The 22,946-nt window shown below is 49.3% G+C and overlaps 1 long non-coding RNA gene across 1 annotated transcript; it reads right to left on the bottom strand.

The window, feature by feature from the left end:
- Positions 1–4,809: 4,809 nt before the first annotated feature.
- Positions 4,810–15,663, bottom strand: LOC132439485 (uncharacterized). The gene is made up of 3 exons (XR_009522369.1): positions 15,642–15,663; positions 6,506–6,591; positions 4,810–5,549 (listed from the first exon to the last, which is right to left on the bottom strand). It is a non-coding gene; the product is annotated as an uncharacterized lncRNA (long non-coding RNA).
- Between the last annotated feature and the right edge of the window lie 7,283 nt (positions 15,664–22,946).

Consider the following 22,946-nt stretch of genomic DNA (forward strand, 5'->3'; position numbering starts at 1 on the left):
GTCCAGGGCAGCCGTGGGAGGTGGATCCCCTTCGGGGCATCTCCTAGCATTATTCTCTGTGAGGCTCAGAGCAGCCCTGGGTGGGGTCTGGGAGAGGAAGATCCACTGGAAGACAGATGTCTGTTTGGAAAGGCCTCTTCCTCCTCTGACAGCAGCTGGAAAGAATAGGAACAGAGAGAAGAAACCAGAAGTTCCCAGGAGAAATCCAGTGTTTCCGTCCTTGGGCATAAATGAGGGGTCTGGAGTTCTGTCTTTGATCCATTTAGGAACTCAATTACATAACCTCCGGGGCTTTGGGGTGGCCTGAGCCCCCAGAGCCTGGGAGAGGCCTGTGGAAATGCAGGCCCAGCCTCTTTCCTCCTGACTGCCAGGCCTGTGCAGGCTCATCGCTATTCCAGACCTGTGAGGCCTCTCCATGTTTCCCAGTCGCCAGACACACGCTTTCCTGCGTTTTCCTTTCCTACTCGCATCCGCACGGGGGGCAGCAGAGTGGCGTGGCAGCCTGTGGACACCAGACAAACAGGCCCATCCTGACCCCCGTGGCCACCCTGGCCTGTGATTCCTTCCCTGGGACACGCTGGCCCTTTTCAGATGAGAGGTTGGAGTAGAGGCTCAAATTGTCACTTTCACAGAAGGAACAAGACCAGAATAATGATGGGGCGACTCTCCCTGCCTCCCCACACTTACCCTCACCCTAGAATGGAGCCATTCTCCATAATCTCCCGGTTTTCCCACCTCTGCAGGGAGTTGGGGAGTCAGGAGGCCCAAGGGGTGCTGGTTTAATGGTGGTGCTGAGGTGCTCACCTCACTCCTGAGGGGCTCTGCCCACACAGGGGGCACTCAGGCACAGGCTACCCCCAAACTTCCGATCCACCCCCTCCCACCCCCGCCCTTGGCAACCACAAGTCTGTTCTCTGTCTCTGTGAGTCTGTTTCTGTTTTGTAGATAAGTTTTTTGTGCCCTATTTTAGATTTCACATATAAGTGATATATGATATTTGTCTTTCTCTGTCTGACTTTACTTAGTACGATAAGCTCTGGGCCCATCCGTGTTGCTGCAGATGGTATTATTTCGTTCTTTTCATGACTGCATAGTATTCCATTGTGTGTGTGTGTGTGTGTGTGTGTGTGTGTGTGTGTGTGTGTGTGTGTGTATCACATCTTCTTTATCCATTCACCTGTCGATGGACATTTAGGTTATTTCCATGTCTTGGTTATTGTGATAAAGGACACATTTAAATGTCCTTTTCTAAATATCTTACCATGTAGTTCATGACCATCAAAAGAAGGGCTCTGGGCTTCCCTGGTGGCGCAGTGGTTGAGAGTCCGCCTGCCGATGCAGGGGATGCGCGTTCGTGCCCTGGTCCGGGAAGATCCCACATGCCGCGGAGCGGCTGGGCCCATGAGCCATGGCCACTGAGCCTGCGCGTCCGGAGCCTGTGCTCCGCAAGGGGAGAGGCCACAGCGGTGAGAGGCCTGCGTACCGGAAAAAAAAAAAAAAAAAGAAGGGCTCTTTTTTCTTTTTTTTACTTTTAATTTTATTGGAGTACAGTTGATGTACAATGTTGTGTTTGTGTCAGGTGTACAGCAAATTGATTCAGTTATACATATACATATGTTCATTCTTTTCTAGAGTCTTCTCTCAAGAAGGGCTCTTTCTGATTGACTGAGCCTTAGTATCATTCTGTGCTAGGAAAACACCCAGCTATTAGCTTGAACTGAATCAGTGAAAGAAGGCCGATTCCTGTCCTTAAAGTCTTGTTTCTACTCTAGTGGTTTCCCACCATGTGAAGAAGTGTACCATTCTAGTTTCTTCATTCACAGAGGCCGGCCTCAGGAAGATTAGATACTCGGGCAGACTGATAGACCCGAGCTGGGCAAGGAACAGGAAGTGAGCTACCCCCGTGGACATCTGTTGTGCGCTAAACCTGTCACAGGGCTTTGCCTTATTTAACCCTGAAAGCCATTGTGTGACCTAACTAATAGCATTCCCATTTCGCAATGGAGGCAAACCCAGAAAGGTTAAGAAACTGTCTCAGAAAAGAACACTCAGGAAGGGATACAGATGCGCCTTGAGCTGCGTTTGTCCGATTTCACTGGCCCAGAGACTGCGATTGTTAGATGGAAATTCTCCTTCATCTTAATCACAGGAGGGTCACGGTTCAACGGCAGAGAAAAGTATTTGAGGTTGACTATCTGTTCAAAATGTGTGTGTGTGTGTGTGTGTGTGTGTTGTGTGTAATTATTGCTCCCACGGTGAGACATGGCCAGTGGTTAGGATCAGTGCCTGAGCGAAACAGACCTATTTTCCATTCTTCTTTGTGTTCTTTCTTTGTTTTCTTCCTATGTATAAAGGAAAATTCTAGAGCCTCACTGTCTAATACAATAGCCATCAGCCACATGTGGCTACTGGGCCCTTGAGACATGGCTCATTGAGATGTAACTGTAACATGCACACCAGATTTCAAAGACTTAGTATGAAAAAAGGAATACGAGAGATCTCATTAATAATTTCCAAATTGATTTTATTGAAGTGATAATAGTTTGGATATATCGGGGTTAAATAAATTAGATTAAAATTTGTGTTATCTGTTTCTTTTTACCTTGTTCACGGGGCTACTGGAGAATTTTAAGTTACGTTTGTGGCTCGAATCTTATTTCTATTGGAGAGCGCCGGTGTCTGCAGCACCGCGTTTGTAAGTCCTGGGATAAAAGATGGATGACTTGTTAAAACTCTCCTCAGCCGGAGAAAACGCTTTCATCCTATTAATACCCACGCTGAAACAAAGTGAAGTTGGTTGTGTATAAACACGGCCTGGGCCTCTGCTGCCCTGGCCTACTGGGATGCGCACAAGATACTGGCTGGGGCAGCTCACGTCTTGTCCAGCTGCACCCAGACCTCCTGGCAGTCTGAAACGTCTTTGCCTTAAACAGCACTAGCGTTTCTTCCCTGAGCAAAGTGCTTCGTCATTCCTCTCTGGGAGGAAGGTAGGGGATGAAACCGTGACCCAGAAAAATAGCCTGATCTCACCAAGGTCGTTACTGAAGGTCACGACCAAGCCAAGCAGAGCATGCGGTCTACTTCGGCGTTTACCACACTAGGCAGCCTGCAGATGCTTTTCTGGTCGATGATTTTGACCGCAGGAAAGCAGGTTCAATACCCGGGCTTGGGGGGAAAGGGATTACAGTGCCTGAGAGCCCCGACCCCTCCCCTGCTTGTGGCATTCCACAGTCTCTGGGCTCAATGACTTTTTTTTTCTCCTCTCGGAGATGGAAAGTGCTGGAGTATTCCCCTTTGATGATTTGAAAGTGCTGTGTGCCTTTTGCTCTCTCCTCTTTATATCCAGCCCTCTCCTTTCTCTGGGCTGCTTTTACACCCGTTTCCATAGCAACCACCTCTATTGCATCCCTGTCTGCGAAGAGAAATCTTGCAGATGCCAGTAGGGATCCAACACCTTCCAGGAGCTACTTTGACTCCCTGTCTCCTCCTCTCCCCACACTAATTTTCTTGCCTTTCTTCTCCAGACAGCTGCCCCTTCCTCCAAGTACCTACAAGCCCTTGGGGATGGCCCCCCTCGTCCATGTGAGCCTGAGGATAAGCGGGGAGAAGGCTGGTGCTGGAAGAGAAGGCAGAAATCTCTAGGTCTTATTATAAATCTTAATTCTTCATGTAACTTCGACGCAACATGCTAAACATAAAACTCTTGGGGGTGGAATCAAAGGCACTGAGGCCCTGAGAGCAGTGGGGTTAGGCTCTTCAATCACTGTTGGACAAGTGTCCTTACCTGAAGCCTGTCAGAATACACAGAGGCTTCCTTGGCCATCTTTACTACAAACCCCACCCAGCTCTCTCTCCAGTCCCCACTCACCTCTACCCCAGCCTCATGACAAGCTCGTGACCGTACCTGTGCACTTGAATGTCTTCATTCTGTGTATCCCCCCAGAGAGATCAGCCTCTGCTCCTTATTGGTTTGGAGGACAGGGCAGACGTGCAAATACAACACACACACACACACACACACACACACACACACACACACTTATCAGGGCTTTGAAGACCCCCAACAACGGAATCACCCACCTCCCTCCCAGGGCCAGGCTCAGCTGGCCATCTGGGAAGGCAAGGGGAACGCGTCTCCATCAGTGACCTCCCGAAACCGTTTGAAGATTCTTTGCCCACCATTCCTCCTTGGAACTGGGTATTATTCTTTTGATTACACAAGCCTGACAGGCTGATCATAATAAACATGTAACTGAAGAGAACCTATTCCCTTCCAGCGGCATTATTTATTCACCTAAAGCAAAGGCTGAGCTATATTTAGCATCTGATGTCAGTGGGCTGTTTGGATTCTTGGAAATTGGCAGGAAGCCACCTCTCACATGATATATGAAATCACTGATAAATGCTTCTTTTCACCAAAAGAAAAACAGCTTAATAGATGCGGCCTTTTTCTGCTCTCCCCTCCCCTCCCTCTGTCTCCTCCACCATCCTCCCGCCCGCCCTTTCTTCGGCTGGGATTTGTCTTTCTGTAGCACAGCTCAGCAGAGCCTGTGAAGTGGAAATGAGTTGCTCAGTATCACAGATCAAAATGAGGCTGTTGGGATGCTCAGGATGGTTTTTTTCCTCTCCTAGATCCTGGAAGGCTGCCAAAGCGCCAGTGAATCAGACCCAGACGCACAAAAAGGCAAGTCTGTACAGCCGTGGCTTTATGGGGCCGAGTGTTTATGACGGAACACTAGCTCTGGGTTGCTGTTTTGCAGGCGAAAATGGGAAGTAGATAGTGATTCAGGATTGCCATTAAGTGTGAAAACAGTCCCGGTACAGATTGTGTGTAATAAACCCAATAGAGGGAGAAGCTGTAAGAATCTCTGGATTTGCCGCCCTAGATCAGCCTTGGGCCCCATCAAGTTCAGGCTCTTGATTTGTGTGGTGGTTAATAATACCGCGAGCTCGGAACAAATCTTTCCGCCTTCCCTCTACCGTCTCTGCCACGCACTGGGTCTATCACACAAAGCTGGTGGAGGCGCCGGACAGGGCTGTGCCTGTGAAATTAAATTAATTCTCGCCCTCCTGCAGAGATCAGTTTATATGGCCCGAAGCACAGGATTTAATTACCCTTATCTTAGCTCCTGTAAGAACCAGCATCACTGTTGATCATGGATTCACCCAGCCCATCAGCTGTAACGTTTAACTCAGGACCCGCAGCCGAAGCCGGGTAGATAGTCTGACTGGCCGTCGGAAACGGGGAAGCGGCACCCCCAGCGGTGGTTTATTTCCATTTCTTTGTCCTGAGCTCCATCCAGTGACCCCGTGTCCTGACACTGGAAGGTATCGTGAAGACAAGAGAAGGGCTTGTTTTCCGCCCTCTAGCATCTAGGATCCCTTCATTAAGTTCCGCTCTATCACGTGCTCTGTCAAGCAGTCCTGCCTGGGTGATAGCGACCATGGGCGTGTGAGGGACTTGGAGAGTTTCAAAAAACCCACAGCAACAGTGCCTTCAACTGGCCCTTCTCCCACACCCGCACATGCATGCGACACTCCTCTTCAGCCTGGGTGAGAGGGAGAAACAAGAAGGGGAGAGGAGGAAGTGTGAGCAAGTGAAATCCGTGCTCTTTGTGTCTCTGTCTTCACATCTTACTAGGCAGGAGAATCGGTGGGTGGAGGGATGAATAGACAGATAAACAAATGGGCAGGTGAACGGATGGACCCACTCCTCAATCAGTAAGAAAACCCACCACAAAGTAAACACTGGCTGTAGTTCGAAGCTGTTTTCCATTCAGTCCTTCAGTTAGGATTCATTGGGGCCTCCATAATAAGAACTGCAGGTGAGTGAAGGTCTTTGTTTTCACGGGATAATTTTTTAATTCTTAAAATGAGGGGTGCGGGACCCAGATGACCTGTCAGCTCCCTTCCAGACTCTGAAATGTTAAGGTTCTGTAACTGTGTGATTCTGTGACGTTATGAGTCACCTGGGGTGAATGAACTCTTTTCTGAGAGGTAGCTGGCCTCCTCTCCCCCGAGGTGAGGTGAATGAGTTCTGTCTCAGACACAGATGCTTCTGGAACACTCCCTGCAGGGGTGACTACCACTCGTCTGGGCCCTGAAGGAACCAGTAAAAACCCTCACTCGGGATGAGCGTTTGGTCCCACTGAGAATACTGCTCACTTGGGCTCTGTGTAGGGCCACGTCATGTTTATAATGACGATGATGGTGCTTCTGTTTTATGCGAGGAGTCGTTCTTTTGGCCTGAGCTGCTTGAGAAGCTGACTGCTGTTTCTATCAGCCCCAGATCTCACATAGAATAGTACCGTGGCCTCTAGCAGAGTGACACACGACAGTGACGGTAACCCACTTGCCCATCTCTGGACGCTGGCCCGGGTTTTCCTAGCACTGGGCTGAAGCCGTGGTCTGTTTTGTCATAGTACCTTGGATGGGCATTAGTAAGACCAGATGCAAGTCAACACAGAGAGAGACTGAGACGGTTTAAAGACTTGATTATACTCACGGTTCCTTGGGGAGAACATAAGACACCATGCAGGGCCACATGGGAAAGCACCAGGTCAGTCAAGAGGCAGAGGGAGCTGGGGGGACCTGTGGGCAAGAATCTTTATGTGGTTTCCATGGTGAGGAATGGGTGAGGGAGGGCAATCAAGCTTAGATTGGACCAGCTGTGTTTGAAAGCGGCACCCTGTGAGATTCACGTTCACTGTGACTGTCAGAGGATAGAGTTTAAAGCTATCTGAGGATTCCTAATGTTTCTGGGTGTATTAGTTAGTGTGCGCCAGAGAAACAGAACCAGTAGCGTGCATGCACGCACCCACGTGTGTACAGAGGGAGAAGAAGGAAGAGAGAGAGAGACTGATTTTTAAGGAACTGGTTCATGTAACTTTGGAGCTTGGCAAATCCAGAATCTGGACTTGGGTAGACCAGCAGGCTGGAGACCCGCAGAAGAGCCCGGGCTGCACTTCAAGTCCACGGGCTGTCTGCTGGCACAATTCCCTCTTCCTTGGGGGCCATCAGTCTTTTGTTCTATTCAGGCCTTTGACTGATTGGATGAGGCCCACCCACGTTACGGAGGGTAATCTGCTTTACTCAAAGTGCAATGATTTAAATGTTTATCTCATCTAAAAACACCCTCACGGACACAATAATGTCTGACTAAATATCTGGGTACTGTGGTCCAGCGAATTTGACCCACAGAACCGGCCATCACAACGAGAGTCACGGTTTGCTTGGGGGTACCTAATAGGCCCTATTTAAAGTTAATACACAATCATTGACTCCACAGAGGCAGGATATCTGAGGTGTCCTCACCTTCCCAACCTTCACCCAGGTAACTCCACAAGCACCTCCGGAAAGCACCTCATAGCTTTTACAAAACACATTCACTCCCATCCTCTCCTTGATTCTCACAATGGCCCACGAGGTCAGCATTTCTGTCTCCATATCAGAGTCGAGAGAACATGAGTGGAGAGGTGAGGTGACGTGACCTACCTGGGTCAGACAACTCACAGGTGGAGAAAGCCAGGCTGGACTCCAGCTTCTGGTTCCAGATGACAGGACCTGGATTTCAGTAGCAACTACTATGTGCCAGGCCCCACTCTGGAAGCTTCCATGCATTAATTTGCTCAATGTTCTGAGCAACTCAGCGATAGAGCCATCACTCTTGGCCCAGGCAGGGAGGCGGAGGCCCTCTCACTGCTTCTTTTCGGCTGGGATCCGAAGCCAGGCTGGGGTCCGCGATCCTAATCGTACCCTCTTCCATCCCCCGCCCCCATCCAGGGCTACTGCTACTCTCTCCTCCTGGTCCCCCAGCCAATGCACTGCTACCCCCCACCACCAGTCTATCCCTGGAAACTATTAATAATGATCTTGGTGGGCAGAGTACCTGAAAGCAGTAAGAGAAGTTTGCCTAAAGACTTGGAAGGAAATACAGAGAAACCCCCGAAGTGGGACAAGCTATCCAAAGGATCACGTCACAAGCATCCTAGGTAGGATCGGTCCTGGGTGCCCTAGCTCATCAAGAGGGGCCCCGGGGCCTTGCTTCTCTCTGCAGCTTGCTTATCTCCCAGCAGGATCCCCTTTGCTCTGTCCCCATATTACTTACTGGGCCCTGGTCCCGTCTTCCCCACGATCTACCCAATGTGGGCAAACATATTCCTTCAATAAACTTGTACTGGTGCCAGGCACTGTGCTGAGGACCGAGAGCTGAGGGGCGAGGAGGAACGTGGGTCCTGCCCTCAAGGCACTCACAGCCCGACGGAAGAGGCAGACCTGCCAACAGGCAGTACCGACCCGATGGCAGGGAAGCTGGCCCAGTCGCCACGTCAGGCCAAGTACCCTGGGCCCACAGCACAGGGCGTCACCGGCTCTGCCCGCGGGACGCCTGAAGCTTTGTCTGGAGGGGAGGGTTGACCTGGAGCTGAGCGGACAAGTCCACAGATGGATGAATGAGGGAAGGGCAACCAGGTGGAGAGAAGCGTGTGTGCAAAGACCCAGAGGCCCGAGAGCATTCGGTTCTGCTCAGCTGGCGTATATAACATATGGTGTCCCGGCCAGGAAGGCACAGAAGGCGGGTGGGAGAGACCATCAGCAGCCTGGTATCCCACCGAGAACGAGCTGGGATTTGCTCCCCTCGAAGCAGCCTGCCTGAGCCTTATGCAATCCCGCTAGTACTCCTGAAGCTTTGCGAGCCGTGTGCGAAGGGCTCTGATATGCTCTGGGTAGTTATTAAGCCCTGGGAAGGAGCCTCAGGGCGCGCAGGGAGGGCTGCATGCTGGTTCCTGACCTCAAGGCACACACAGGCCAGGGGAGGAGTAAGAAACGTGAAACATTACAGGCTCTGGGCAGAAGGACTAATTAAGCGTCAGGCAGCTCGGCCTCCATCACGAGTGTGGTGAGAGGTGGTGAAGAAACGGGAGAGATGCTTCCACGGGCAGATTATAAATCAGGAAAAGCCATTGCTTCCCGCTGCCAAACTGGGTACAACCCTGTCCCTTGACCTTTCCGGGAGCCTCTGTCCTTTTGCTTAGAGGATTCTCCAAGCACAGCCTTATCCGTGCTCATCAGCGTGGGGACTTCTTTCCCTTTTGGCCTGTATCCTCCAGCTTCCCCTTATCCGAGTGGGATTTTGCATCCCCAGCTGGACTTCATCTGAGCCTCACTGTGTTTAGATCTGGGTTTCAGATCCTCTCACTTTGCAGGGTTTCCTAAGACCACCCCAACTTCACACAGCCTGGAGCATAAAAATATTCTAATACATGCTTGCCTAGTGGAGATTTCCACGTGAGGCTTCTGTTACAAGTGGCCCTATTTCTGCGGGAGTCAGTCGTCTGTTACGGAGCCCTTTGAATGCACTTGTCTGTGGCTGGTAGAGAGTTCCTTGGTCTGCAGCTCAGTGTTCCCAGGGCTGTCGCTTCAGAGCAGAGCAGTGCCTTTGCGTGTATCTATTACAGAGACATTAACCACACGCATGGCCCATCTTCTCCCTTACGCCGCACAGCCAGGGTGATGGAAACGCGACATTTTAAACCCAAAAGCAAATTACAGCAAGGAATCGGTGTGAAATGACTATCCTCTGCTTGGAGTGCCTTTTTAAAAGTCAGGCAGCTGAGCCCAGGAGAAAAGCTGGCCTGTCAGACAAGCCCATTCAAGCTTGTGATTCCGCTGTCATTTGCCCGACGGGCCTGAGATAAAGAAGAAGGATAAAAAAATCTGCCAAAGATAGTGCCGCCGAGAAACCCAGCACCCAGGCGAACCCAGGAGCCAGCGCCGCCGCAGCTCTGCCCTCTGATAGGACGCCGGCACCCGGGACTTGTTCTTACAGGGATGTCGTGTGACCTCCCATTTCAGCACCAAGGAGACGTGGAGAGGAAGGGCTGCAAAGAGCTCCAACTGTGAATCCCCAGAGAATGGGAAGGGAGAACAAAGTTTACATTGAAAATCTTGACTTTCCAAATAGCATGTTGAGGCAGACTCACACAGACAGGTTTGCTGCCGGTCGGGGACTCTCCCGGGGCGGCTGCGTCCTGGAGATTCATCTAGAAAGAATATAACGCTGAGCTTCCTTCTCTTTGCACTTTTTCTGGGGCTTCAGTTCCCAGAGTGGTGCCCTAGGGGCCTGGAGGAAAGAGATGCCCCCTGAGTAGCCGGGAGCGATGGAGCTCGGGCAAATGGTCCAAGCCGCGTGCTCTGGAAAAGCTCGCAACCGCGTGGTGGCAGGCGCTCTGGATCACCGGGGACGCGCAGCCCCGGCTCGGCCTGGGCTCCGTCACCAGCTCTTGGTGGGGAGGTGGCAGGCTGACTTCCGGGCTCTGTGCCCCTGCTCTTGGGGGTGAGACAGGAGGACACCCTACCTACTAGGTGACTGAGTTTAACGCCCTTGGAGGTGAGGTCACGCCCATATACCGAATCAGATTTTGCTGTTTCAGCTAATGTTTATTGTGTCTCTGGGAGTGAGGTGCTTCCTTGGAACTCCCTAACTGCCCTGACAGGTAGGTCTCAGCTCCAGTTTACAGGTGAGACCACTGAGACTCAGAAAGGTTCACTAATGTGCCCCACTCCATACTGCTAGGAAGCGGTTGGTCCAGGAGTCAGATCCAAGTCTTTGGGACCCAAGTCCAGTGCTTTCCATGAGACACATCCACCCAGCCTGCTTCAGAGGTGGCAGCTCCCACACAAACGGGGACCGTTGTGTGGTCCGCCTTCACCTCCAGGGTGTAGCATCTCTGGATGGACACGTTGTCCCCATCCTCTTGTCTTGATGTCTCATCACCCATTTGCCACAGGGAAGCACTGACCAGATTATAAAGTGGCCGCAGGGAGTTCCCTGGTGGTCCAGTAGTTAGGACTCAGCACTTCTACTGCAGCGGGTGTGGGTTCGATCCTTGGTCGGGGAACCAAGATCCCACAAGCCTCGTGGCCAAAAATTAAGATTAAAAAAGTGAAGTAGCCGCAAATAACGGGCAACCATAAAACCTGATTTGTGTCTGGTTGATGAAGACCCTCAGAGGAAACAACCACAGGAGCTGTGAGGCGTCCAAAGTGGTAAACGTTTCCCAGGAAGGACCCCTCCAGGAGCCACGGCTTCAGAGCAATCCAGTTTCTAACAGGCACCGGAGAACAGCAGTCATCAGCACGGCTATCACTGCCATCATCCTCGGCACGAAATACAAGCCTTCACATCTGGTGGGTGGTCCCGATCCCAGGGACGTTGGAGAGTTCACAGGGGCCGGGCTGTCCCCGCTCCTGGCTGTCTGTCTTGTGTGTCACTCACAACTGCCTCTTGCAAACAGAGCATTCCCTGGGGAGCTTTCCCCGGGGACACTTTTCTTTGGCATCCTTAAACAGCTGTCACACTGTCCCAGTTGTTTTTCAAGAAGGAGGTCTCCAGAGTTTCATTGAGGCAGACTTGAACTTGACCCTGCCGTGTTGATTTGTTCCCTTTCATCTCTCCCTGGGAAACGGGTGCCAAACCCTGGGTGCCCATGGGTGGATCCTGGCAGCCTCTCAGCCATGGCAGCTCATCACCTGTTGTTTCCTACCCAGAATATGCGTTTGGACGTGTAAGGATTTCAGCAGTTCCTGCAAAGGCAAACTTCTCTGGAGGAACCTGAGATTTCTTCGGCACAGACCAGCTTCACACCCCACGGAGCAGTCTTTCAGCAAAGGGTTTAAAGGTGGGGGAACATAAGTAACGCCTTAGGTAGGGTAGGTGAGGGAGGCCACCATTCAGCGCTCGATCTCGAACTTTGTATTTGCCAAGGGCTTTTAAGTCATTTCCATCAGCTATTACACCTGAACGCCCTTAAGAGGTAGGTAGGAACTGGTGTCCTCCTTTTGAGAATAAGGACATGGGGAGGGAAGCATCCCCGGGGACACATCCATGGAGTGAGAAGGGTCAGAGAGGCCTTGGTGGGGAAGCGTTCCTCTCAGCCTCCGTCCCCGGCCCCGTGTGCTTCCAGGAAGCCACTGGGGAGGATGTTTCTGGAGCGTGGCTTCCGTCCAGGAATCGTCCTACGTGTTAGTTTTCTAAGAGCCAGGCTGAGGTCTTGGTCACTGTCATGTGGCATATGAGGGGCGGCCTCAGAGAGGTGAGTGCCGTGCAGTAAATCACAGAAGGATGAGCAAACTGCTCTGCGCAGAGAAAGCAGGCTCTCATTCCCCAGCCACTCCCGCACCAGCGTTGAAGCAAGATATATTTTTAAACACAAGCCTCGTACAGAAAAATTCCCTCGCATGTCCCCATAGCCTACTAATGGGGCAACTGCTGGCAACCGATACCGCCAGCCCGTGCTAAGGGCTGTGTTCTCAATTTTTCTTTCTATTCTTGTCCCCTGGCATACGATAGGGTTGCTGTCCTGGGACACTGCAGGCGACTGACGAAAAAGGTTGCAGTCGGTTCTTGCCTGCTCTCAATTTCAAGACTCTCTGATTTCGTTCAGACGCCGGGCCTGTAGGTCTGTGTCCATTTACTGAGTGGCTAACTTTTCTTTCATGTTCTTTATTCTTCAGGCAGATTCCATAAAACTGCCCGATGCTTCCCATCACCCCGGGCTGAGGAGGGGCTGAAGTCAGAAAGCCAGCTGCCCCCCCAGGTGCCTGAGAAAGTGGCCTCCGTGCTCCTGCAGGATTTCACGGCAGGATCGAGTGCCTCTTGTTCCCCCTTTGCAAAATGCAAATAGCCGTTTTGGGTCAACTTTGCTTCTCCCCATTGCTCTGATGAGGATTTCTTTCCTTAGCAAGAGAAAAGAAAGTCACCTTACAAGTCCTAATTAGCATGAGTCCTCTCCTCAGTTTATTCAGGCTGTCCTCCTGAATTGTCCTGGTGTGTCCCCGAATATTATTAATGCTGCTGTTGTTGTTTTAAAGGAGCCATTTCTAGCCAGAGGCTGGAGGAGGTGCCCTTTGTCCGCCTCTGGGCTCTGTGGTCCTGGCCCTCACCGAGGGAACCATGCCTGCGCTGCTGTGTTTATTTGAGTTATGTGATATAAACAGCTTCAAGGAGATGGGCTCCTCCGCTTTTGTTTTTAAACTCCGACTTCACTTGCCCTCTGCAGAGCTTGGCGCTTGGGTGGTTTCCTCCAGCCTTCTCTGTTTTGCTGCTAGAAAACAAAACAGCCTGCCCTTGACCCTTCCCTAGGACCAGCCCTTTCCTCCGCAGACCCAGCGATGAAATGAGCCGCTGCCGGTGCTGACTCTGCGTCCTCAAAGGCTCGGCCTCGGCCGGGGGCAGAGGGGGCCGTCCAAACTGAGCAGAGACGAAGCGGTCGTGGGCGAGGCTTTGTCCGTAGCCTCTTCACTGATTCCTGGTTTCCCCAAGTCAGGAGTATCCCTAGAACATCTGAAACATAATTCCACTTAGCATATGGATTGAAACCCGACTTTTCAGGAACACAGCTGATGTGTTAAACACATGTGCCTGTAGTTAGGAGGAAAGTTCAAAAGTCATTACAGACATCAGCTCCACCTTATTTTACTATTCGCATCCCCTTAAATCAAATATTTACAAAGTGTTTCATTGCTCATTAGACCAGGCTCATGGTTTATCCCTCTGATGATGCCACGCGGTGGAGAAAGCCTGCAGTCTTCTCGCTGAGTTTGGCTTGGCAAAATGGCCTGCAAGGCACAGTTGGATTACCATATATTTTTAGTAACAGGTTTCCTAAGACAACTCTCTAAGGGTTGAGTCACTGATTCCTTTATTTATACAGTTGTCCTAATGCAGATAACCAATATTTTCAGAATAGTTATTAACTCTCAAATTTCTTATGGTGAGATCCCACCTCCATCTATAAAATTTCATTTTGCCATAGTCCGTCTTTCTCTCTAATCAGCCCGACACGCGTGCTTGCCGTCTGTCTATCAGGGTCCCCAACCTTGGGGTGAGAAGGATGCCCTTTCCATAACTTTTGGAGTTTTGGAGGCAGGACTAAAAGACAGAAAGCATAGAGGTTTGGAGAACCAAGTGCTCAGGGCGTGGAGGTAGGGAAGAGGGAGCCCGATGGCAGGAATGGCTTGGAATAGAGCACGAAGATCCAGGCACACATCCCGCCCCACTGGATTCCCAGAAAACTACCAGAGAGAAAGAAAGGAAAGAAAGGAGAGGAGGGAGAGAGGCGGGGAAGGAAGGAAGGAAGGAAGGAAAGAAGGAAGGAAGGAAGAAGGAGGGAGAGAAAGAAAGAAAGAAGGAAGGAATGAAGGAGAGAGAGAGAGGGCAAGAAAGAAGGAAAGAAAGAGAAAGAAAGAAAGAAGAAAGAAAGAAAGAGAAAGAAAGAAAAAGAAAGAAGAAAGAAAGAAAGAAAAAGAAAGAAAGAAGGAAGGAAGGAAGGAAGCAGGAAAAGAAGAGAAATTATGGCGATGGGTGGGGGGCTGGGGGATAGAATTGGAGATTTTTGCATCGAGAAATCCTTCCAGTTCTACCCATTGAAGCCCAGGCAGCGCCTCTGACAAAGCCACACAGCATCCTGTCGTCTCCTCAAGCCTTTCAGAATTTCTCTGCATTTTTCCAGCAGCAGCAGCCAACTCTGGCCCAGCCTCTCATCTGCCAACTCGCAACCCCACCCGCCCATCTCCCTGTACATTTCTCTCCTTCAAGGTCAAGTCCCAGTGCACCTCAGCTTTTCAGGGCTCTCCCGTGCGGTGAGAGCCTCGGCCTGCTGAGTCCCGGCGGGGCGGGTGGCGAAGGGGTGAGGCTGGAGGAAATCTGCTGGGGCTGAGGCTTTCTCACACATGTTTCAGATGTGCAGGGGTGTGATGGTAAACAGCGTCCTTGTCGCTGCCAGAGCCTGCCTTTCCACCCCGAGTCCTGTTCCCATCACCCTAGGGGTTCCAGTAATAGGGCGTAAAGCAAACAAAGAAAAACAGTAATCTGGGGTTCCAATTGCATTTTTTGTTTTTAGAAAATGTTAATGATAGGTTATGTGATTACCCTAGGTTTGGTTCTGCCCACTCTGTATTAAGCACATCTGGTATTTAGTAACAATATAAGTAGCAGGAGTTTTTTTGGCACTTGAAAATAAGCTCATCCAATGTTGCCATGCAGTTTGGAAACTCATCAGAAAGGCCAGCCAAACTTGTGGAGATACAAGACTTTTTTTGTAGGCTGGGCAGCTGGCCAGGACAGCTAAAAAATGTGAATTGGCTCAGAACTGCTGCCACGCAAACACTTCTGGAAATTTCTGTGCTTGGGCCCTGCCAAATCCATTATGCACAACACGAATTACAAGAGCTTCTATCTCTCCAAGCAGTTGCTTTCTGAGCTTAATTCTCCTATGCACTTATGAAACATATACACACAACCAAAACGAGAAAAACACCCCCCCCCCAAATCCACTACCATTAAAGAAAAGAATTCTTTCCATCAGAGCTGCCAAGCTCACAACTTTTCCTGAATTAGGAGAAATAGCCTCAAACTTCGGTTTGAATTACATTAAATCTAACACGTGGGAGGCAACGGCGCTTCCTGGAAATTCTAGAAAGGAAGGATGTCTCGCATCATGGAAACAGCCTCATATCTCCGTAGGAAAAGCAACGCAACAAAAGAACTTGGAAGGGGAAAAACATATACACCTTACATTCGGCATGTCCAGTAATTGGGATTTGGGCCTGAAGTGGGATTTGAATCAGTCTGCGAAGCAAACCTGTGCGCAGAATGTGCTTCTTCTGTGTGGAGGTTGCAGCCCCGCCTGGAGGTGTCTGGGTCGGCCTCGAGGTCCTGCAGGCCTGTCAGTCGTCTGGCAGGATTTGAAGCGGAGGGTGGGCCCAGGAGGGCAGGCCACAGCGGGCCAGGGGGAGAGCAAGCAAGAGAGAAGCAGCCAACCTTTCAAGTCACATCCTGGGTCTGCCGGGGCTTCCCTCCCTTCCAAAGCTTAAAAAGGTTTGCATCACTTCTTTTCTGATTCCAAACTGAGACTCGCCTCCTGCTTGTGATTCAAGGTACTAGATTACTCAGACACTGCCCACGATTGTTTTTAAGGGCCTGGAACTCCACTCTTACTCTCCAGAATCGCTGGGACGACATTATTCATAGGACACAGATAATAGCTACTATGAGGTAATCATATTAGCACATAAGGACACAGGAAGTACAGCTAAATCCTTCTGATTCCCACTGGGTCCAATGCTTTCTTAATACACAGCCCTTTTCATGAGAACTGTAAGGTCGCTGGAGGTCTTTTTTGCCTTAGATAACGGCGTCGATTTTAATAGGTCGAAACTCTAAGGTGTTCTAACTAAGAGCTGATGGTCTCCACCATGTCATTTACACAGTGAATGAGTAACTAAATCGCTAGGCTAGTCTGTGCCTCAGTTTCCCTCTTTGTGTCCGCTGTGGCCATTCTCCCAGGACAGGGGAAAGGTTGTGAGATTTGGAATCGGTCTCTGCCTTGGATTCCTGTCACCCCGTGACCTTCTTCGAGCGGCATTTCTCCTGAGTCTCGGTACAGCATCCTCACTTGTAAAATGGGACCGGTACCATCTTGCCCCGAGCTCGGCGGTGAAGGACCAAACGTGATAACAATTACACAACTGCTTCACAAACGGTAGAGCAATATACAAATGTGGGTTGTTAATAGTACATTTCCAGGCCTAATTGTAGAAATTTGATCACTTAAGTTACCAGGAACGCGATATAGAGAGCGGAGGGATGGGTCCTAGCAGTGCCCACGCATGCGCAGTGGAACCTGGGGATTTATCGAGGTCGGCAATGAGAAGGGATTGCTCGCTTTCTGCAGCTGATATAGGATGACCTTTCTCAGTATAACCCTTCATTAAACTGTGTCCCCTGCTTCCGCTTCCGCTTCCTCTCCCTCTCTCCCTCCCGTCCTCTCACTTTTCTTTCTTTTAGGAATCAATTGGTAGCAATCACTCTTAATGTGCCGTTGGACTAGATTGACCTAAGACTGAAGGTGAGGTTGCCAGTGCTAATCAGATTTCCTTTCCCATTGTGAACTGCATCCCAGAACCGTCGTTGACACGAAGCAGTTAAACAGGTTTGGGCTTTTCACAAAAAAAAAGAAAAAAAAAAGTGCTGGGGCCCCAAGAAAGCACTCTTGGCCTCATTTCTATCTGGCTCACATCGTCTGTCCTGTTCTTTCTTGAATTTGGATTACAGGACACATTTTTCTCAGTTTCCTTTTCTCATGTTCCTGGATCTTTGTTGTAGAATTGTAGGAAACACAGAGTCAGGGGAGTCAGCCAGAAAGGATCTCTCCCTTCCCGGGAAGGTCTGGGACTCCACCTCGGACACCACGTGTGCGCGGCGCCTACCTTCCCACGGCCTCCCGCCTCCTCTCCCCCGTGACGGTCGTTGTTTTCTTCGTGATGGCCATCACTGGGGGATTTTAAATCCTGATTAGTTCGAGGGCTTTTTCCTTTCTCAGTTTGAAGACAGTCCCCCTCCCCGCTCCCCGGGAAGCCGGGCCCCACCTGGTCCCTGTGCTCTGGGGCTGCCCAGGAAAGATCCAGAGCTTGTGAATCAGAGTGAGTCCAGCCACAGTGGAAGCGTGGACAGAAAGGAGCCCAGAAGGCACTGATCGGCCGCTGCAGAGGGAGAGCATGGAGGCTGGGGCTGGGGGAGGGGAGGGAGGCCACTGCCACACCAGCCACTGCCACGCCGAGCAAAGACAGGGCCACCAGGCAGGCGCACAGCTCACTCACAGCACAAGGGCGGCTTTGCCTGTCCAGCGCCCCAGAGGCCAGGTACTGTCTACTTGTCCAAGCCAGCAGGCACCGAAGTTAGTGAGGTCACTAGGATGCCCATGGAATTTTCTGGAATCAGAATCAGACTGTGAAGCATTCCCCTGACATTGTAACACCCAGCCAGTCACCCCTGTCTTTACCTCTTAGGTTCACCTCTGTGAATCATAATCATGAATATTCATGCAGCATCCTTCCTTTCTCGGCATGTCAGTGTGAACTATCTTCATTCTCCTGGGAGCCCCATCACCGTTTTGCTGTGAGGTAGGCAACATAATTATCCCTAATTTTCAACTGAGGGGATGGACGCTTGGGTGGGCAAAGTGGCCTGGCCAAGCTCGCAAACTGTAGTAAGTCAGGGGGTGCTATTTGGGGCATCCTGTAAAGTCACCACGTGATCACTGCCTGGGGCTTTGCACTTTCACTTCTCACCCCCATCCTGTTTCGTTAATATTATTTTTGCATTGGTTGTCAAAATGGGCTCCATGGGCTTCCCTGGTGGCGCAGTGGTTGAGAGCACGCCTGCCAATGCAGGGGACGTGGGTTCGTGCCCCGGTCCCGGAAGCTCCCACATGCCGCGGGGCGGCTGGGCCCGTGAGCCATGGCCGCTGAGCCTGCGCATCCGGAGCCTGTGCTCCGCAATGGGAGAGGCCACAACAGTGAGAGGCCCGCGTACCACACACACACAAAAAAGGGCTCCATACAGGATTACACACAGAAACGAGTATTCTCAGTTCCTCCTACCTGTGAGCTCAGCTGTGTGCTGTGCTATGTCACCAGCCTTGTCCCCCTAGGTGTATGGTGAGTCCTCAGAGCAGGTCTGGGATGCCCTCCACCTGGCCAGGCTTCCTCTCATTCCTTTACCTCATTCCACTCACTAGGCATCATCACCACTGCAAGAAAAGTCCACACTAACAAAGTTAATATTAGAAAGGTTCACTAAAATGTAACCTTTCAGGTCAAATCCATGGATAAGTGTTGAATGGACAAACTATTCCATCTGACTTTTTTTTAATTTATTTTTTTGTTGAAGTATAGTTGACTTACCGTGTTGTGTTCATCTCTGCTGTGCAGTAAAGTGACTCAGTTATACACATATATACATTTGTTTTCATATTCTTTTCCATTATGGTTTATCACAGGATATTGAATATAGTTCCCTGTGCTATAAGTAGGACCTTGTTGCTTATCCTAATTCTATATGTAATAGTTTGCATCAGCTAACCCCAAACTCCCAATGCACCCCTCCCACAACCCCCTCCCCTTGGCAACCACAAGTCTGTTCTCTATGCCATCTGACATTTTTATTTATTTATTTATTTTACGTATTTATGGCTGCAGTGGGTCTTCGTCGTTACGTGTAGGCTCTCTCTAGTTGCAGCGAGCGGGGGCTACTCTTTGTTGCGGTGCGCGGGCTTCTCATCACAGTGGCTTCCCTTGTTGCGGAGCTTGGGCTCTAGGTGCGTGGGCTTCAGTAGTTGTGGCACATGGACTCAGTAGTTGTGCCTCGCGGGCTCTAGAGTGCAGGCTCAGTAGTCGTGACACCCGTGTCCCCTGCCCTGGCAGGCGGATTCTTAACCACTTTGCCACCAGGGAAGCACCCCCCATCTGACAGTTTTAAAGTGAAGATTATTTTCCAGAGCAGACGCCACTTTTGTATATTTGTTACTTGCTGAGTACCTACTATGTGCCTACTGGGTTCCTTTTAATCCAGGCACTGCCTCAAAGTGTCTACATGCTTAAGGGGTGAATGGGCACCTGTGGAAATCCTGGCATTCCAGAGAAATCTTTTCTTGTGATTTGGCACGGAACACAACTCTTCCTCTCCAAGGTGACAGCTCGGGCCGTGAGAGAAATTTAAAATGCTTTGGAAGGGGAAGGAGAAGCTGGGACAAAGCAAGAGAGAGGCATGGACATGTATACACTACCAAATGTGAAATAGATAGCTAGTGGGAAGCAGCTGCACAGCGCAGGGAGATCAGCTCCGTGCTTTGTGACCACCTAGAGGGGTGGGATAGGGAGGGTGGGAGGGAGACGCAAGAGGGAGAAGATATGGGGATGTATGTATATGTATAGCTGATTCACTTCATTATACAGTAGCAACTAACACAACATTGTAAAGCAATTATACTCCAATAAAGATGAAAAAATGCCTTCTTGGAATAGTTATCTGGTGTTTCTGAATGCGATTGCTAATGGTACTAAAAGGATCTTCGTATAAGCAGTTGGTTGATTATATACTCTGTGTATGAGACAAGGACAGACAGGGAGAGAAGATACAGCTGTCACTATTGTTTCTAAATGACAAGACTGCTTTTATTGCCGTGGTATAATTATTAGCGTTACATATCACCTCTACATCTTATTTGTGGAATGCTCCAAGAAGTTAAAAAAAAATTCTTTTTTTTACAAATCTTAGGTTTTACAGATACTTAACTAAGTTCTCTTGAGTAGTAACCCCTTCCTAGATCATAAGCGCGTTCATTTTTTATTGCGGTGGAACAAATTACCACAAGTTTAGCAGCTTAAAGCCACATGCATTTATGAGCTCACAGCCACCACAGGTTAGCTGTGTCCTCCGCCCAGGGTCTCAGGAGCCTGCCATCAGCCTGTCACCCAGAGCTGGGGTCCCAGCCAGGCTCAGCATCTTTGGCCAAGTTCACAGGGCAGAATTCATTTCCGTGAAGGTGTAGATCTCCTGGCAGTTTTTCTTCAAGGCCAGCAAGGGAGAGAGAGAACATACTGCTTTGAGTCTCTGACCTCTAGACCTTCTTTTAAAGGGCTCGTCTGATTAGGTCAGACTCACCCACGATAATCTCTCTTTCGATTAACTTACAGCAACTGATTAGAGATCTTAATTACATCTGCAAAATCCCTTCACCTTTGCCACATAACATAATGAAATCACAGGAATAATATCCTATGATCTTTGCCGGATCCTATTGGCTAGAAGCAAATTAAGGCCTTGCTCACCCTCAAGAGGGGGAGATTACACAAGAACAAGGGACCTTGGAGGTCATCTTACAACCTGTCTTCGACGATAAGCTACTTCAGAATAGGGAGGTTGTCTTACATATTTTGATCTGTCATTACACTTAGCAGAGCATTAGGCAAACAATAGAAAAATAATTCATGGACACTGAGAATTTAGTGATTGGCAATAAATTAATATTTTTAAGACACAAAGTTTCTCCCAGAGCACACTCTGAAAAAAAGGTGTTCTGGTTTTTGTCCTCCATAGGTCTTCATGGGTTGAGGTGGAAGGAAGTGCAGATAGGTCACAATCCAAAGAGTCTGTGGCTGAAAGGAAAGAAAAACGAGCTGGGAAAGCTAGGTGCCATTCCAGCTCCTCCTCTAAAAGCCGTGTGAGCTTTCCCCACCTGGAAAGTGGGGGAGATAGTACCCGCCTTTCCTTGTGGGGTTGCTGACAGGCAAAATGACGATGGGCCGAAAAGCCTTTGAAAGAACAAACCGTGGGTACAAAGGTTTTATTGTCCTGCTGCAGATTGCTAAGGAGCTGGTGATTAATAATATACTGCTATCTCAAAAGGTGGACGTGTGATCACATAACCAACAGGGTGTTTTTTTTTTCAGTGATAAGCAGGAAGGCACTCAAGAGACAGCCCCAGCGTCTCCCATAAACTCGGGGATGATGCCCTTTCTGGGCACACGTTAGAAAGAACCCGTTCTGAACTTCCTTCAAAGTTTTACCCCGAAGTTGAGCTCTAGATCAATCACCTCTTCTGCATGGATGGACCTAGAGATGATCACACTAAGTGAAGTAAGTCAGACAGAGAAAGACAAATACCATATGAGATCACTTATATGTGGAATCTTAAAAAAGGATACAAATGAACTCATCTACAAAACAGAAACAGACTCAGAGATTTCGAAAACAAACTTATGGTTACCAAAGGGGAAAGGTGGGTGGGGGGAGGGATAAATTAGGAGGTTGGGATTAACGTATACACACTACTATATGTAAAATAGGTAACCAACAAGGACCTACTGGAGAGCACAGGGAGCTCTACTCAATATTCCATAATAACCTATATGGGAAAAGGAATCTGAAAAAGAATGGAGATATATATAGATATATAGATATATATAGATATATATATATATAACTGAATCACTTTGCTGGACACCTGAAACTAACATCATTGTAAATCAGCTATCCTCCAATATAAAATAAAAATTAAATTTAAAAAAATCTCTTCTGCAGCAACCACAGACAACTTCCATTATCCCCTGGTCCCCTGTGTGTCTGTACCAGGCACACTAAGGAAGGGAGAGAGATAGATAGTGGGGAGTCTGGGACCAGCCTGAGCCGTGCAGCTGCGCAGAACAAATGCTGATACGGTCCAGGCTGGGGAGACAGCTTTGCAGAGCGAGGGCCCGCTGAGCAGGCTTCCCTCCTGCAAGGAAAGAGTTGACTGCTAATGTGTTAAGATCCGATGAATGTAGGAAATAAACATGTAATAAATAATAACAGTGTAATGATCATGGTTGTCATTGCAATGGTTCTATCTGTTGAAAATATGAGATCTAGAGGATGGGTTTCTTAGGCTCATCTTGCCCTTATTTAAAAGAAACTGACAGATGTACTTTATAAAATTGAAGATAATTTTAAAAGAGTTGAAGAACTCCTACTCGTTTTCCTGGTTTAACCACTGCTTTATTCTTTTGACCAAGAAAGAACAAGTATGTTTGTTTTTGTTTTTTTTAAAGAACTGGTATTTAGATTCTACCCTCCATGTCTCCCATCCCCTCCTGAGTTTCCCCAAGTCAAGCGTTACAGACACACAAGACCATGCATGGATTCTAAACTCTCTGGGGAACTACATGACTTAACCTCCATCCAGGGCTGCGGTCATATACACGGAAAAGCAAACAAGCATCTTTAATGATCTGGAAGCCAGCTCATTTTATGATTTGCACACCTCAGAGAGTTTTAGTTAATGGAAACGTCCCAACAGCACTATTTCCGTGAGATGTTGTTGAATCAGCAGAAAGAACCTGAGAGAACCGAGACCGTTACTTTGCAGGTGTTCCTATGTCCAGTTGCACACGCATTCTAGGACGTGAAGCAGACTGAGTAAACCACCTTGCTTTTGAGTCACACACTTCAGACATTTTTGTACCCGAGATGCTTAAAGCACAACTTCTACCTGACACAGGGCCATCGCCAAACACGGCAAAGTGAGAAACAGGAAGCGAAATCTCTTGGAATAACTGCCTGGTCTGGA

Source organism: Delphinus delphis, chromosome 16, assembly GCF_949987515.2.
Source record: "Delphinus delphis chromosome 16, mDelDel1.2, whole genome shotgun sequence".
Lineage (NCBI taxonomy): Eukaryota > Metazoa > Chordata > Mammalia > Artiodactyla > Delphinidae > Delphinus > Delphinus delphis.